We start from the raw sequence: 18,341 nt of genomic DNA, 5'->3' as shown, positions 1-18,341 counted from the left end.
AGCTTGGACCCCGGCGGACCCGGCTGCTGCAGGCGTTGTTTTCTTTTCCGAAAAAAGTGTCTGTGGGCACACCAGTCTCCGTGGTAAGTGGCACCACTTGCTTCTTCTGCTCCTTCTTACTGGCAGTGGCAACTTTCTTTGTAGAGGAGCTACGGCCACCTTTCTTTGGGCCCATCTTCTTCAGATGTCAGAACAGCAGGCCGCAGTTGCACAAGTTGCAGAGTTGTCTGTGGCCACACGTGACGTCCCGTGATGTTGTGCTGCACACACCGCTGCAGGACTTCTTCCTGGCACTGGTGGTTCTCTTGTGCACTTAAAAGCAAAGGAAGCCAGAGGAACATCAGTTAAACACCCAAAAAAGTAAAAAAAACACACAAAAAACACCACAATCCAATGCCATCCATGCCCTCCATGATGTTTAAATGCAAGAGGCCCCACACAAAGCCTTGGTCCATGCACCACTCACTACCCCTGGGCATAATGGGTGAAACCACGGCAGGCTGGGTGCAGGCCTATGGCTCAAAGCACACTGCCTGGCTTCAAAATGGCCCCTTGTCGCCCAGCCACATGGCCAGGCCCTGCCTGGACCAGGCCTCAAAATTGCCCCCACCCACATGGTCAGGCCCCAACAGCACCCACAAAAAAGTTGAGAAACACACAAAAAATATCACAATCCAATGCCATCCATGCCCTCAATGATGTTTAAATTCAAGAGGCCCCACACAAAGCCTTGGTCCCTGCACCACTCACTACCACTGGGCATAATGGGTGAAAGCAGGGCAGGCTGGGTGCAGGCCTATGGCTCAAAGCACACTGCCTGGCTTCAAAATGGCCCCTTGTCCCCCAGCCATATGGCCAGGCCCTGCGTGGACCAGGCCTCAAAATGGCCCCCACCCACATGGTCAGGCCCAACTGCATCCACAAAAAAAGTCAAAAAACACACAAAAAACACCACAATCCAATGCCAGCCATGCCCTCAATGATGTTTAAATTCAAGATGCCCCACACAAAGCCTTGGTCCATGCACCACTACTACCCCTGGGCATAATGGGTGAAAGCAGGGAAGGCTGGGTGCAGGCCTATGGCTCAAAGCACACTGCCTGGGTTCAAAATGGCCCCTTGTCCCCAGCCACATGGCCAGGCCCTGCCTGGACCAGGCCTCAAAATGGTCCCCACCACATGGTCAGGCCCCAACAGCACCCACAAAAAAGTAAAAAAAACACACAAAAAACACCACAATCAAATGCCATCCATGCCCTCAATGATGTTTAAATTCAAGAGGCCCCACACAAAGCCTTGGTCCATGCACCACTCACTACCCCTGGGCATAATGCGTGAAAGCAGGGCAGGCTGGGCGCAGGCCTTTGGCTCAACGCACACTGACTGGCTTCAAAATGGCCCCTTGTCCCTAGCCACATGGCCAGGCCCTGCCTGGACCAGGCCTCAAAATGGGCCCCACCCACATGGTCAGGCCCGAACAGCACCCACAAAAAAAGTCAAAAAACACACATAAACACCACAATCCAATGCCATCCATGCCCTCAATGATGTTTAATTTCAAGAGGCCCCACACAAAGCCATGGTCCATGCACCACTCACTACCGGTGGGCATAATGGGTGAAAGCAGGGCAGGCTGGGTGCAGGCCTATGGCTCAAAGCACACTGCCTGGCTTCAAAATGGCCCCTTGTCCACCAGACACATGCCTAGGCCCTGCCTGGACCAGGTCTCAAAATGGCCCCTACCCACATGGTCAGGCCCCAACAGCACCCACAAAAAAGTAAAAAAACACACAAAAAACACCACAATCCAATGCCATCCATGCAAATTAAATTCAAGAGGCCCCACAGAAAGACTTGGTCCATGCACCACTCACTACCCCTGGGCCTACTGGCTAGTGAGGCTGTACAGGCACCCCAAAATTAAAAAAAAAATCCACTTATAACAGTGATCTAAAATTCCATGACATAAATGAGATTTAAGTTAAAAAAAACTCACAGAAACAGTTGTATCATGCACCCATGACTAACCCTGGGCCTTCTGAATACTGTGGCTACCCACAATATATTTATTTTTTTAAGTTGTGAAAAAGTTTTAACATTTTAGTTGCAGCAACTGCAATGACCCAAACAAACAACACCAACTTACTTGTAAAATCTCAAATCCAAAAGTGATCCAAACTCCAAAGTCCAAAAAGTCCTCAAATACAAATATCCAGCAGCAGCCACAAAAAGTAATCCTTCCAGCTCCAGATCCAAATCAAAAGTGACCAGGACATGGACAAAGCACTGGGAGGAGCTGGACAGGAACAGGAAGTTGGAGACTCTGGGGCACTTCCTTCCTCCCACCCGCCCCAAAAATGGAATCCTTGCACAAAAAAGTGCAGCTAAATGTCAATCTGAGGAGTTATTCTGATCAAAATCATGATTTTCAGAAGGTTTATGCTGTCTGCGGTGGATTTCTTGTGCAGAATTGCAATTTCTGCAAGTTTGGGGACGCGGGATGTTCAAATCTCCCGCCGGAAGTCAACTGCGCGCCGCATCTGCGGCGATGCGTGATCGCAGGCCGTTATGACGTGCTCGCATTGTCAAACTCTCGCTGTGCAAGATGGCGGGCCGCGATCAAGTAATCACGGTCGAAAAACTCTCGCGCGATCACGCAGCAAGATCCATATTGGCGCAGCACATGCACACCGGGAGAAAAACAACTCGGCGAACACAGAATCACGGTAAGTCAATGCCGCGTGCACGATATTGTATTTTTCAAGCGCGACCAAGCAAAACAATTCGCCAGCTTGCGAATTTGCGGATTTTGGGGCAAATTTGCGTGATTCCCCGACCGCGAATTTGCCAAAAATCCACAAATTCCGCCAACGGAACGAATTTTGCGCCCTTGCTTAATTCAAACACCCATTTAATCACCTATACATCCATGTTAGAGTACTAGTTCTCCATTAGAGCCCGGGAGGACATGCACAGAATGCAAATTGCACTGCAAGAAGAGTTTGAAGAGGTCTACTTCAGCACTCTTGAAAAGAACCCTGATTGCGTTGTCCTCAGAATCAGGGCCCCTAAGGGTAGTGGGTTTCGGAAGGAGGGAGACGAGCAGGGGAATGAGTGGGTAAAGTCTCCAGAGGAAAGAGGAGATCCCCCAGAGAAAGACTTCTCCATTGGATACAGTGCACTAAGTACTGTCTCCACCCAAACCAAGTCCCCTGAGGACCTCAAGGACATACAGGCTAAGTGGGACCTGAGGCTGCAGTTGGACCAGCTGGGTGCATAAGAGAAAAAAGGGGAGGCTAAGAAAACCTTGAAGGAGAAAAGGGTCTTGTTGGCTGGAGTATAAGAAAGTGCCCTTAAAGTCTAAAGAGCAGTTAGAGTCTAGCAAAAAAGGTGTGAGCACCACTACTGTGGCCAGTGCAGAAGAAAGCATTCATATATTCAGATAATTGGTGCCTGACTTTAAAGAGGTGTTTGATATAGACAGGTAATTTCTGCATACAAAAAAACTCTAGCGGTGCAGAGGATCTCTTAGGAGGATTGTATAGGTGCCATTGGAATCCTATATGTGGTGATGGGTGGGACATAATGGCTCTAGAGAAGGGAAATAGATTGAGGAATTCCACTATAATGGGGGTCCTTGTAACTAAGTATGAATTAACCCCATAGGAATGCAGGTTGAAATTCAGTGTTAGTCAGAAACAGTGTCACTACTTCTGGGAGGATTGTATGGGGTGGTTTTGAAATGTTTATTAAAAGTACTGTTGTTTTCTAAGACCGTGTTTCTACCAGCTTGAGAACCTATTCTCCAGATACTGATTGGAGCTCTTTTAGCTTTTTTTTTATATCTGATACAGTTCAATGGCATCCCCCATAATTTCTTTTGAATGCAGTGGACGGATACTGTAATGCTCATATATTTCATCAGATCTAATTCTATGCACTTTTTCAAACTGTTTACTTGAAGGCAACATTTCTTCCTCTGTGCTACTTCCATGTTAGAAAGCATCTACAGATTTATAGTACACATTATTGTGTTTAAGATATAACATAGTTTATTAACCTTATTTGCATCCATTAGTTCATGCCAGATTGTGTTGTTTTTTGTTGGCACACCATTCACTAGATAACAAGTGGTTCTTCCAAATATTTCTCTACACCCTCAGTTTAAATAGTGTGTTTCCCATCTAAGGGAAAATACACAGCTGTACCTTTAAGCCCCTTACTAAAGCTTAGGGCCTATACCTTTAATTTTAGTTTGCTTCCCTCAGAAAGTAATGTAACTGATCCCATGGATATTCTGCACAACTCAGGGCTAGAAACCAAGCTAGTACTCCTAAATTTCAACACGTGTACTTAAGCTCAATATGATAACAATACCAATACTCATTTGTCCAACTATTTACAAAGGTAAAGTTAATAGAGAGCAGCACTGCAAGTACATGGATGGGGGTCCTACTCTAACAATCTGTTCCTGGCAAATAATACAAATACTTCTTCTGCACTCCCATTTATACACAGGAGCATGTCTGCACCTCCCTTGTGCCCCTTCAACTAGTTCTTCCTCTGCATTATTAGGAACCATCTCTTCTTTCCAGTGGTACTACTTATTGTTGTAAAAGTTCATTTTCAGTGTGTTTATGAATTAGTAAATAGTTAAATAAGTTATGTTATGTTTGTTTGTTAATTGTTTGGGTTAGATTGTATTCTAATATGTGAAAAAATATACTTGTGAAGGCATAAATGTATTTAATATTAAGTTAAGTTAAGGGTCATAAACACACCCATATATGTACTTATGCACATACTCATACAACTATACAGTCATTCACACTGGTACAGTAGAAAAGAAACTAGACACACACAATAGATTTTTACAGCAGCAAATATGTGGCATCTCAATCAAATCTTTGCGGGCTACTGTTATTGTGATGACTGCAGCTGATGAACGTTCTCCTAAGGATGTGCTAAAGGTGAAACATTCTGCGGCACCTAGTTTTTCAAGCACCATTCAGTTGTACACGCTCTCATTAATTGTTTTCAAGTGCTTCCAGTTGGAACATTTCCCATTTAAACATCTTTTGGCAGTGCTTCTGGGTAACTCCATGTCTCAAATATTACACTGCAAATATTTAGCTGTAATCTTTTCTCGGAAGGTATTCTAAAATATTTCCAAACTTACTTTTTTGGCGCTGCTGTAAAGACTTACAGGCATGTGTTTAAAGTGGTTGTGTACAAAACTATTTTTGTAAATAGGTAAATAAGTTGTGTTATGTTTATTTGTTTATTTGTAGTGAGTGCAATGTAAAGTGTTTCTTAATTGCAATGAAATGGTGTGCAGTTTAAGGGGTTTTCAACAATATTTATGATTTATTTTTCTTACTGTTCAATGATGACTGCCTAAAAAGCACATAATTTGCTGGGTATGAGTAAAGAAGCTGAGAACAGTATAAAGGGAAAATGAAATGCCTATTTTTATTAATACATACCTTTACAGTATGAGAAATGTTCAGTTATGTTTTAGAATTATGTATTTATGCATTGTTGAAATTGTAAGTTACTTTTGTAATTGTATTATTATAAAACTAATCAATATTTTTGTTTCTTTTTCTTTTATGCAGCTCAATAGCACCATCTATTGAGGTAATGTAGTTTACTAATCAGTTCTTGCTGTGTTGTTGCATAACGTTAGATTTTGAGGATGAACGCCCAAGATAGATTGTACAGTTACTAAAACACCTATGCACACATCAACACAGCCACTTACACACCCAGCTACACACAGATAGATGAATTCCACACACACACACACAGGCTCACATTGATACAGCCCCTGACACACCTACACCCACCTCCATACAGTCACTGGTACACTCAACTACACACCGATACAGCCACTGACACATTGAGCCAAGCACCAATGCATAAAATAACACACCAACATACACAGTGACACACCTAGGGACTTATCAGTGCAGCCGCTGACACACCCAGGCATACAGCAGTGAAGACACTGACGCACACAGCCAAACAGTAATCTATCCAATAACACATGCAGGCACACACTGATGCATACACTCACATATCCAGGCTCACACTGATGTATATTCTAACACACCCAGACAAATACTGATGCATACACTAACACACCCTGGCACTCACTGATGCCTACACTAAGACACCCAGGTATTCATGCATACACTGACACACCCATTCCTGCACTGATATAGTTACTGACACATCGAAAACACAGAGTTAGCTCTTTGTTTGAGTAGTTGGTTCTAAAAAGAACTGGGTTTTTTCTAGAAGGGTTTTTTAACAGTTTTCAAATTATTTTGTTCTGTTTTTAACAAAAATTAAACAGGGTAGTAAAAGGGTAAGGAGGGAGAAATGCAAAAAAGCAACTGGCTTCACTCTTCAACAAACATTATGTAGTCACTGTAAGCAAAAAAGAAACTAGCACTGATGCTTCTTCACTATATCCACGAATGCACCCACAGAAGAAATCTTTACAGCGACAAGCATGTGGCATCTCATGCAGTGAATAACCCTATCACTCAGTTCCTCACAGGCAGCTGGTATTGTAATGATTGCAGCTGAAGATGGTTCTCCCATGGCTGCTGTAGAAATCAACTGTCCTGCTGCATCTGCTTTCTCTCACATCATCTGGTTGTAGACCCTCTCATGAATTGTTTGTAGGGGCTTCCACATAGAACTTGTCCCATACAAATTCTTATTTGCAGTGCCTTTAAATAACTGCTTGCCACAAATTGTGCACTTGACATATTTTGCTGTTACATCTTTTCCCCGGAATATATAGTAAAATGTTACATCACTTTCATTTCTACAAGCTGGTGTGTCTTCTTCCTCATCCTCAACAGGTTGTGGATGCTCATCTTGTACTGAGGATGTAGCTTCAGTCATTGTGTAAAACACAGCACTGCTTTTTCTCAATTCTCCTTCTAGAGTCTTCACTGGAGAAGAAACTGCTTTTGTATGTGATTTTCCATGTGGAGGGGAAGAGTCTTAATGAACCCAATCAAAAGGCAAGTTTAGGGTGTGTTTTTGCGTGAATTAGCAAATCCGGCATGTAAATTTACGAATTTGTGAAACTTTTAAAATGGGTACATTTTTAAAAAAACAGATATGGTTTATATATACTTGTAAATATGTTCACACTGATGTTATTAATGACAATGGAAGGGTGTACATATGCACAGTAATTTGTAAACTTTTCACCCACTCCGTGGATGCAGACTCGCAAATTTGTTCCAATCACGTGATTGGAAGTAAAAACCATTGAGCAATGGTCTGTCTATATTTCCGGACCTGCGAAGGTACCACGGTGCCCCAAAAATATTGGAAAATCTTTAAATTCATTATAAAACGTAATTTATTTTACATTAACTACAAATGTGATTTTTATATTTTAAAACATATTAAAGGTTTATTTGTAAAAAAAGAATATCTGCAGTATAAAACAAGTAATTAATAAAAGAAAATTATTGTAATCCACTTAGTGTTAAATATAAACCATACAAATTAACTAAAAAGCTAAACATTAGAGGGACATAACATTTTAGAAATAACATTTGAAAAGCCTTTGAAATTCACTGAAATAAACCAAAGGTTACAGGGGCGTTAAAGTTAGGAAATAGAATTTTTTTAAAAACCTTAGCAATTCACTGACAAAACCAAAGGTTACAGGGATATTATAGTTTGAAAATAGAATTAAAAAGGCTTTAGAAAGCCACTGCAAAAACCAGAGGTTACAGGGACGTTATGGTTATGCTCAGTGTTAACTCATATAACACCATAGAAATTATGCAGTTATAGTTACCTGAGCTAACTATAACTTATGCCCCTGCAATGCACTGCTTATGACCTCACATATTACATCACTCATGACATTGTTAGTGACATCACTGATGACATTACTGATGACCTCTCAAATTGCATCACTTATGACATCACTCATGACACAATCTACAGAACCACTCAATTCCCTACTCAAACTCCCAAACAGCCTCTCATACACGCATTCACACACCCACACAACCACTCACATAACCATTCACAGACCCATACAATTACTCACACACCCACTCACTCATCCATAGAGCCACTCAAATACATCTACTGAGTTATTCATACAGCCACTCACACAAGCACCCACTCACCCATACAGCTACTCACATAGCCATACACTTACCCATGCAGCTACTCATGTACACACGTATTCACCCATACAGCCATTCACACACTACTCATTCACTCACCCATAAAGCCTTGCAAAACAGCCACTCACTCAATGATACAACTACTCACACGCCTACACAACCACTTACATATCAATATAGCCACTCACACATTCGCTCACTAAACCATACAGCCAGTCACACAGTCACTCACTCTCCAATAAAGCCAGACACACTAACTAACATAACCAAACACCCACTTAATCATCTACTCACAAACCAATACAACTACTCACACACCCCTACAGCCATCAACACAGCCATAAACCACTTTCATACCCATATACCCACTCACACAGCCACTCACACACCCATTTCACAGACCCATATAAATAGTCACATGCCCACTGACAGAACTATGCAGTCACTCACACACCCTCTGACAGATACATCCAGCTACTCACACACACCTATATAGCCACTCAGACATGTACTCACACACTGATAAAGACAGTCAAACAGCCACTCAGATTACATGTTAGCATTGGTACTACTTATGTGTAGATAGTAATTTACCTTATATAGTCGCTTAGTATATACCTTTAAGTCTCAGAAATGTTTACTTACACTCACTGGAATGATGTCATTAGTGATGTCATTTGAGATGTCATCAGTGATGTTTTCAGCGAAGTCACTGACCATTACATGAGTGATGTAAAATGTGAAGTCATAAGCAGTGCCAAAATGTTTGGCCCCTGGGAAAATCTTTGTGAGTACCCATGCTATAGGGTATTCATGTTATTCACATATCAGCCCTACATATTGATAATGAACATTGTACCCACCAGTGCCAGATGATGAATTCCAACATTAATGCTCGGTTTATCATTCCAGTCCCAAAAATCCCTTCACATAACCCATATAAACTAATACAACTGATATTGACAACTAATAATCTGGAAAGAATTTGACCCAGAAACTAGATCGTAATCCTCTGTAGCTCTCTGCAAAAATATTGAATCATACAATTGAATGTTATCAATATATACATTTTCAGCTGACTGAGCCATGATAGAAGTTTCACCATAAGGCATATGTTTCCCTGCAATCACCCTTCATTGATTAGACTAACTTCAATATTTGCAATTAAGGCAGTATTCAGGATGAAGCGTGATGTCGTAAAGCCATTACAGAGATGTGTGTTGTAAAGTTATGATTTTATCTCATGCACCACAGGTGCTGCTTCTAGAAATATACAGCAAACAGCAATGTAATCGATTTGTGATAAACATGCCATTCTCCGTTTCTGTTTTTTAACTTCTGTAGTCTATTTTTAATGAGCACAAGAAAGACAGGTGTCATAGGCTCAGCTATAAACTGGCTAACTTTGTAATTAATCACTAGAACAAAAACTGTTAAAATCCCCTCTTTCATGTCTGTCATCAAGTAGAACAATGTGGCATCTTCCTCTGTGAGTCCTATACTTTTCAACATCTGTGTAGTCCCTTTGGCCATGCTGATCCATTTATTTGGCTACTTTTTCATGGTGTATGCAGATGACACTAAGCATATTATTATTTTAGAAGGGCTGGCTAAATTAAATCAAGCCAGCTATAAGTGTGTTAAAAGTACCCAAGTGGATGTGAGGAAACACACTTAAACGCAATACTGACACAACTAAAGTGCTGGTATTAGGACATCCCATTACTCTCTGGTCTGACAACTGGTGATCTCCAAATCTTGAGGCACCACCTATTCCAAGCTTCACTGTTAGAAACCTAGCCTTCCACATTGGTGAAGCTCTCACCTTTCTTGCTCAAATCTACAACATCACTTCCACCTGTTTTTTTGTGCAAAACATTTGGAACAAAAATCTCCCTTTTGTTTCTGTTAGAATATTGCAAATTACTTTTTTATGTGCCCATCAACTCAAGACTGCATTACCCCAAAAATTATTACAGAACATTATATAATCTAAAACACTGCAGTTTGAATGATTTTTGGGTTAGGCCTTAAGGAATGTGTTCTTATCACAGATGCCGATTACACTGGCTCCCAGTCAAAAAACGCAATTTATTTAAATATCTATATCTCACTAAACATCTGCTTTTCAGATGACCTTTATCTGCAAGATAGACATGTTTCATAAATACATCCCTAACCCAGCCCTTTGTTTGGCAACTCTCAACAATTTGATTACCCCAAATCAGGAATTATCATAATTACGAGCAACACATTGCCCACTAGGTCACAATGACAATTTTTGAATATGCAACAAAAATGTATAAGCTGTCCTACTTCTATTTGTATGATGGTCTTTAATAAAAGCTACTCCTGACATGTGTTTCACTATAATTAAAGCTGTTCAGAGAGGTTCTGCTTTGGCCAGAAACAATACCCTATGAGGCTGTAATAATAGCGAAACACCTGTCAGGGGTTGCTTTTATCTATTCCAGGTTGGCTCGGATGGTAATTTACTAATTCAATACTGCAATAATGTGCCTGGCATGGTAAAAGTATTTTTGTCATTTTACAGCTCGGCGTGGATGGCTCGATGCTAATCCTATGCTTAGAAATGTTGCTAGAACAAGAGACATTTGCAGTAAATAGATTCAGAGTGTCAATGGTGTTGTAGGGTACTCTATATAGGAGCTCTTCTCCACCTAAACTTGGGAACTACCCAGAATTATCCGCCTCTATATTTCATAATTTATGATTCACTGTAAGCCTCAAACTGTATTGTTTTGACTTATAATGGGTGCTCCTTTGTGTGTGGACAAAGCCAAAGCCCTCTGAAAAGCTATAATGATAGCAAAACATGTATCAGGGATTGCTTTAATAAATTCCATGATGACGTAGGTGACATTCCTTCAATCCAAAGCTGTATTAATGTGCCTGCAGTGGTAAAAGGCTTGTGTCATTTTATGGTTCGGCATGGATGGGACTGTGCTAATCCTATGCTTAAAGACTTTGCTGTAGAAATTGCAAAATACTTTGTCCCTTTCTACCTCGCCATGGATGGCACTGTGCTAATCCTATCCTTACAAACGTTCCAAGAAAAAAATTTGCATTTGAGGTGAGCAGATTTAGGGGGTCATTAGGATGGAGGATTTTCCGCATCCTCCGGGCCGGCGGAAGCCACCGCCGGCCCGGAGGATGCGGAAAATCCTCTGCGGACCCACCAGGACCCACCGCCACATTAGGATGGCTGGTGGGTCATGGTTTAGGTCCGCAGCTTTTCCGCCGCGGCTGGCTTACAACCGCGGCGGAAAAGCACTAAAATGGTGAAGGTGTCTCTTAGACACCTTCAGCCAGATTAGGATGTGCATGGAAACATGCTTTTCCGCGGCGGCTTTTCCGCCGTGGAAAAGCATGTGTAACTGCACTGCAGGGGCCCTTTGCGGGCCCCCTAGGTGTAGTGGGGGGTGGGGGGTGCACATGGGGGGTACCTATGGTACCCCCCTGCATTTGCGTGCACAATGCAGCAGGCACCGCGCGGTGCCTGCCGCTTTGTGCACGCAAATGCTGTGCATGCATTTTTAACATTGCTGCGGGTGCAGCTTGAAGCTCCACCCGCAGCAATGTTAAAAATAGAGGATGTGACCGCCACCCTGGCGGTCACATCCTAATCTGCACAGAGGGAACGCCGCAGCCCATGCGGACGTTCCCTCATGCTCTGGGGTCGCGGACGGACTCAAGTCCGTCCGCGATCCTAATGACCCCCTTAGAGTGTTGCTTGTGTTGTAGGATGCTCTAAACAGGAGGTGCTCTCCACCTAAACTTGGAACTTCCTAGAGTTGCCTGTTTCTTTCTTTGCAAAATGTATGCAGCCCACTACGCCTCAATGGGTGTTGGTTTGATCTATATACATATATACATATATATGAAAAAAATTAAGTTAACAGGTTCGTTAAAGTTAGGAATAAAAAAAACTTAGAAATTCAGTTAAACACCAAAGGTTACAGGGATGTTATAGTAAAGGTAAAAAATTAAAAGACGCTTACAAATTCACTTTAAAAAAAAACATTACAAGGATGTTATTTTTAGGAGATAGAATGAAAAAAGACTTAGATATTGACTGAAAAAACAAAGGTAACGGGTCAGTTATAGTTAGGCTCAGATTTCACTCATACAAAACCAGTGAAATTCAGCAGTTTTAGTTACTTGACCTAACTATAGCTTACGCCGCCGCAATGCATTGCTTATGACCTCACATATTACATCACTCATGACATGGGCATTGATATCACTCATGACATCACTGATGACATCTTAAATTACATCAGTGATGACATCATCCAGTCAGTGTAAGTGTATAAAAAAAGCTTATTATGAAAGTTAAAGATAGATAATGAGCTTAAATTAGTATTCTTTCAGTACTACTGATCAGTGACACTATTTGTAGCATACAGATTGCAAACAAAAGCTTTCTCATTTGACCATTATTTGCCAATGAAATGGCATCTGGTGGCAGTGAAGATCAGTTGTCACGCCCTATTGAACACAGTTATTTGGAGGAGCAACCCCCAGCAAAGTGACAATCAATTGCATTGGAGTGTTTACTTTTTAATCCCTCTGGAAGGCAAAATAAAGTAGTAGCAAAGCATGTTAAATGCTCTTTATGTGAAAAAACCCTCTACAAGGATAAGTCTTACAAATATTTATGTGACACAACAAGTACGCTGGAACATCTAAAGACTTCCCACTTCAAGCACTCTTGCAAAAGAAAAAAACATCAACACAAGTTAGTATTACAGGTACAAAATTTCTGAATAAAAATATTACACATTACTTATGCTGTAATAGTGTATCGAATTAAAGAAAAACATTTCATTCTCCCTTTTTTCTGTTCTCAGCATTTTGCTTGTACTCCATAAGCATTGACTTACCTCTTAAACACATGGCACCCTGCCCTGTGGCCGACATACACCATACCTTAGGAGTGAATTCTATGCATCACAAGGGAAGTTTAAAGCTATGAAAAGAGTTTCAAATGTCAAGTCGGCCTAGCAAGAAACTGTGCAAACAGGCTCTGTAGTAGCAGGCCCAAGACATATTTGCTGGACCACTTGTCTGCATGGGTGATTAGAAATGTCCCTACTGCAGTACACTCAATAAGTATATGAGTCCCTCTCTGGGTGTGTCACTGGCTGTGTACGTGGATATATCCCTATATGACTAGCTATCTTAGTATCTTTATGGGTCTCTATATGTATATGTAACTGGCTGTACGGATTGCTTACTCACTGTATTAGTGAGCGATGGGATATGTAACTATGTGTGTAACAAGCTCTGGGATGCCCAAGGGTAGCTATGCGCTCTATAAATTCTAATCCAAATCCAAATCCAATTATTGCTGCATACATAAGTGCTATATAGGCATGTGACTGAATGTGTAAGTGCTTCTGTCTCTGTCTGAATCTATGCTTTTGAAAATAGGTATGCGAGTCACAGTATGGGTGGTAAGCAGTATAAAATATCAACTGAACATCGCAGACAAACTCCATAGACAGCCTCTGCAGATGCAAGCAGGACACTCTTTAAAGATCTAATAGTCTGGGTGAGTAACTAATAGTATCACTACTTCAGTACAGATTTAAATAAGTGCATCAGTTCCTGTCTGGCTAGACTAGATGTGCCAGTAACTAAGTCACAATGTTGTTATATCTTTATAAGTGGCAGTATATATTACTTACTTGCCCCTACTACTGACTGTTGGTTTTATAGATGTGTGTACAACTGCCTCTATAACCTCTGCAAACATAAGTGCTGTATGGGTATGTCACTGAATATTTATATGCCTCTGTCTCTCTCTTGGAGGCAGAGTAAGTAACTCTGCTTTTGTAAATATGTATATAACTTGCAGTACGGATGGATGAAAAACTAAGGACCTCATTTACAAGAGGCTTGCAACACCAGACGATCCGGTGGCAAAAGCCTCTCAATCATATCTATGAGGTGATGCAAAGCCACCCTGTGTGGCTTTGCATGGCCTCTACATCAAGGAGGCATTCCTTGGGCATTGCAGTGGGTTTTTTCATGTAACACACATGGGTTTTGACACATTCCCGGATTTACAAGGATCTGTAAGCCATGCGTCAAAACGGCGCACCTCTCCAGGGGAGGGGTAACAAGGAGAAATAACTGTATTGCTCCTTGTTGCTGACTCTTTCTATGTGTCCTGCATTACGGAGCACACATTGAAAGAAGAAAACACATCCATTGATTGTTTTTGTGCAGGAAGGTTTCCCTTCCTGTAAAAAAAGGGCCATGCTCCATGGTGCTAGGCACCAATTTGTGTGCTGGCACAGGCAGAAAGGACAGGAATGTGCCTTATTTCAATAATACAGTGCATTCTTGTCCTTCCCTTTTGATGGAAGAAGCCTTGCGGTGCTGCCCGGGGCCAAAATGGTGTAAATGATGCCCTGAATATTAAACTATGTCTAGGGGTCCGAAACTACACATGAGTCAGTGAGACTTTACATTGCATGTCTAACTCATTAAACAAATACCACCCAGCCCGATGACTTACCTACACCCTACCTTAGGGCTAAGTGGTACATAGTAAAACAGAAGATTACAGTTTAGCAGTGAGATTTGAATGCCAACTCGGCCTTGCAGTAAAACAATTCACAAAATATACAGTTCCGGGGCAACACGTGATTAAAAGGTTTCTCACACACCTATTATCAGACCTAGGCACACACTCAAATGCTCACTCACACACCGAAGAGAAACTCACACACATTCAGAAATCCACAAAAACACTCAAACACCCACTCACTAATTCTCTCATACACTCACACAACTAAATATATCACACACACATTTATTAACTTCATCTATACAAATACCTTTACATTCATACTTTTTTAACCTACACTTTAATTCATATACCTGTAAATTGAGCTACTTGATCATTTTTTTTCTGATGCTTTCAGTGACACTGTCGGCTCAGTATAAATGTAAAAACTAAGCATAAGAATGGCTCACCACTTTCATGGATAGGAACAATTAATGGCTAGCTTTACAACTTTGCTCTCAATACTCTGGAGAAAATAGTAACTCAAACCATCCCCTTCATATTTTAAATTGTTTCTTAACCTTTTTTTGCATTCCGGTAAAGAAGCCTTACGTGGTAGACATTTTTAGAGATATTAAAAAAGTGTAATGTTACATGTGGGGGCCGCGCTGAGTGTTGAAACGTATTCACGAATATCGCACGTGGGGGAAAAGTTGTTCAAAATTTTGAATGCGTAAGGTGTCGCACACACATCCCTTTATTTCAACCATGGGGTCAGGGTACCTCTACCCTGACTCCATACACCACTTTTGCTTTTTATTTTCTGCCCAATCAAGCCATGTTACTTAAAATGTTAGCAGCAACTTTCTGCTCAGGTTGCAGCCAGACAATGACGACATTCCTGTTGGTGCGTGCATTCACGATTCATCACAATCTAGTCACAAATTATTCACACAAATACATACACAAATTTGGATTTCATTTAATATATTAAAAAGTACTGAACAGATTTACACCAAATAGGAACAAGCATGCTTTCTAGACCAAGAGCTACCTTTCTGCCAAATTTAGTGTAATTCCACCCAGCGGTTCAAGCTGTAGTCGTGTTCAAAATCCCTATGGAAAAAAAATGGGGAACACAATTTTTTTACCCCTGCTTCACGGATTATCCCAAAACTTTCCATGCACAACTAGAATTTCTGGAACACTTTTCTGGAAAATGTAGTGAATATTCACCAACCGGTGCCAAAGTTTTAGGCAAGTCTAAAATGCTTTCCCTATGGAAACATGGTCCCAACTATAACTACCATGCTTGCCACCACCACCAGTTTGTCACACTCTGCAGCTGCTATCTTGAAAGTTCAGGGTTGATCTGCCAAGCAGGGGCCAAACAAAAAGGGGGGGGGTCCCAACACTTGTTTTCCCTATGCAATTTCCTAGAGGGATTTTAGACATGACTATAGTCTGAACCGCTGCATGAAATTACACCAAATTTGTCAGAAAACTAGCTATTGGCCCAGACAGCGTACCTTTTGTGATTTGTTGTAAATCTTTTCAGTAGTTTCGGAGATATTAAAGGAAAAATAAATATAGATCTCTAGGGACGTGAATCCTTTGCGGATCTGACGGAATCTCAAACTGCGATCTGATTGGCTGCCAACACTTCAACCAGGAAGTGTTGGCAGCCATTTTGGGACTCGGACTCAACCGATTCCTCAAACAAAAAAAAAAGAAAAGGGGCAAGGTAGGAATACCCTGACAACCCATATGTGAGCCACAGATCAATTTTGTAAAAAATGATCATGGCAAAAATCATGGTGAATCAGTGAATTTCACAGATTTTCTTTAGTAAAAGCACGGTCTACTGCATTGATTTGCATTTGGGTGGGCCAAGTCTCAGGGGCATATTTAAATATATGTTATGGGGAGGGGGTGATTGCGGACCCCCTCCCCATGACCGATATGGGCCCAGGGCCTGCCACCTCCCCCGAGGGCAGGCCAATATGCAACTATAAGAAGGGGGCCGCACCTCCCACCTGCGTAGGTCCTTTATGACCACGGGGACCACCACCTCCCCGGAGCCAGGCCAATTAAAGGTAAAGGGGGAGGGGCCAACATGGCCCCCCTCTCAGGTCACTGCGCCCCCGGGGACCACCACCTCCCCGGTGCTTGGCCATATTTGGAAATGGGAGAGGGCTCACTCAGCCCCCCTCCTGGGTCATTTCTGTCCCTGCGGACCACTACCTCCCAAGGACAGGCCGTAGATTAACAAAGAAGGGGAGCCTCCTGGTACCCCTCCTGGAGCCATTAATGGCCATGGACCAGCTCCATATGTCCTGAAGTGCCCACCTTCGGAAGATAGATATTTTCTTTCACTTGGTGTGAGCTTTGACAGCAGGAAAACTTCTCACGCCTACTGGAAAACGACTTGGCCCTGCAGCAAACACCCGCAGCACTAGACCAAAAGCCATACGTGTCATGGGGTTGGGTGTGTACTGGGTTTTGGTCGCGATGTCATGAGTGATGTCACTGACCATGTCATGAGTGATGTAATATGTGACATCAGCAGTGCATTGCACGCACAAGTTATAGTGAGTCCAATTAACTTTAACGTGGAATTTCAATGGTTTTATGACAGTAAAATTTCCAGTTAACTATAACTGGTGTGAAACCTATGGTTTTTTCAGTGAATTTCTTAGGTTTTTTAAATACTAATTCCTAACTATAACTGGTGTGAAACCTATGGTTTTTTCAGTGAATTTCAAAGTTTTTTTTAATGCTAATTCCTAACTATAAGTCTCACTTTATAAGTAAGACTGTTAGCGCTCTAGTTGTTCTTTAGAAAACTCTGGTTCATTCTGTCATTGGGCTATAGTTGCCCTACATCTGGCTGATATTTGGGCTACATTTGTATTTTTTTGTCTCTGGTGGCCATCTTTGGGCTACATTGGGCTACATTGGGCTACATTTGGGCTACATTTGGGCTCTAACATATAAATAGCCAAATGTAGCCCAATATATATTTTTTCAAAGTTAATTTTCTTAAAAACCACTGGAGCATATATCTTGAGACATAGCAAAGTCACATCGGGCTACCAGTCCCTACAGTTTTGCCAATTTTTTTTTTTTCAATTTTTTTTTTGCCCTGGAGCGCTCCCGGTGCGCGCCCCGGAAAGCGTAGTATTTTGAAGCGCCCCGGTGCGCAAACCGGGAAGCGTCCCGTTAGCACCAATGTCACGAACGAAAACATGATTGTGACGTATCGCATAGCCGCGTCCGCTTGATACGCACGGCGTAAACGCACCCGGAAGCATTCGACGCGCTTACGCGACGCGCCCCTGGGCGCGCCCCAGGGCGCGTAGCGTAAGCGCGTCGGGTCATGTGACCTGAAAATAACACTTTTCATTGGTTCATAACAGTTTTGGTTTCATAATGATGAAACCCCTGGTCATGTGACCTGAAAATAACACTTTTCATTGGTTCAGGATCTTTTTTTTCCAAATGATGAAAGCCCCCACCTTTTTTTTCCTTATTCTACCTTTGTGCTTTGAGAGAGGTAGACCTGCAGTTATATCAGTCGAAAATGACTACATTAGCTGCAGCTGCTAGATTTTCCGGACCAC

Source organism: Lissotriton vulgaris, chromosome 9 (genome assembly GCF_964263255.1).
Source record: "Lissotriton vulgaris chromosome 9, aLisVul1.2, whole genome shotgun sequence".
NCBI lineage: Eukaryota > Metazoa > Chordata > Amphibia > Caudata > Salamandridae > Lissotriton > Lissotriton vulgaris.
The sequence above is the reverse complement of the archived record's forward strand: the minus strand, read 5'-3'. Positions refer to the sequence as shown.